Source organism: Bison bison, unplaced genomic scaffold (genome assembly GCF_000754665.1).
Source record: "Bison bison bison isolate TAMUID 2011002044 unplaced genomic scaffold, Bison_UMD1.0 scf7180017864218, whole genome shotgun sequence".
Taxonomy (NCBI): Eukaryota; Metazoa; Chordata; class Mammalia; order Artiodactyla; family Bovidae; genus Bison; species Bison bison.
This window is the reverse complement of record NW_011494790.1, coordinates 4,345,853-4,346,189: the sequence shown is the minus strand read 5'-3', so window position 1 is coordinate 4,346,189 and position 337 is coordinate 4,345,853.

Sequence of the window (337 nt, the reverse complement as noted above, 5' to 3'; positions counted from 1 at the left end):
TCCCCCTCCACGTGACGACCCAGGACACATGCGCACCCGACGCAGCCCGGCACATCTGCAGACTGACGTCAGTGTGCTCTGCCTCTGAGGAAAAGCTGCCAAAATTTTCTACTGCTGCAATTCAAGTTGGCTGGGGGCCGGTAGTGAGATCTAGGGCTACTTCAACAAAACTTTGCTGCCCTTCCTGCTCTTCTTGTCTTCTTTTCTCCTGATACCTTTTGACGCTCTTCACATGTTATTTGCATAGCAAAGGCACTAAGCTGTCCAGGAAGAGAGGGCACCACTTCCACCCCCAATAAGTCTTTTTTTTTTTCTTCCTTCCTTTCTTTTTTTTTTT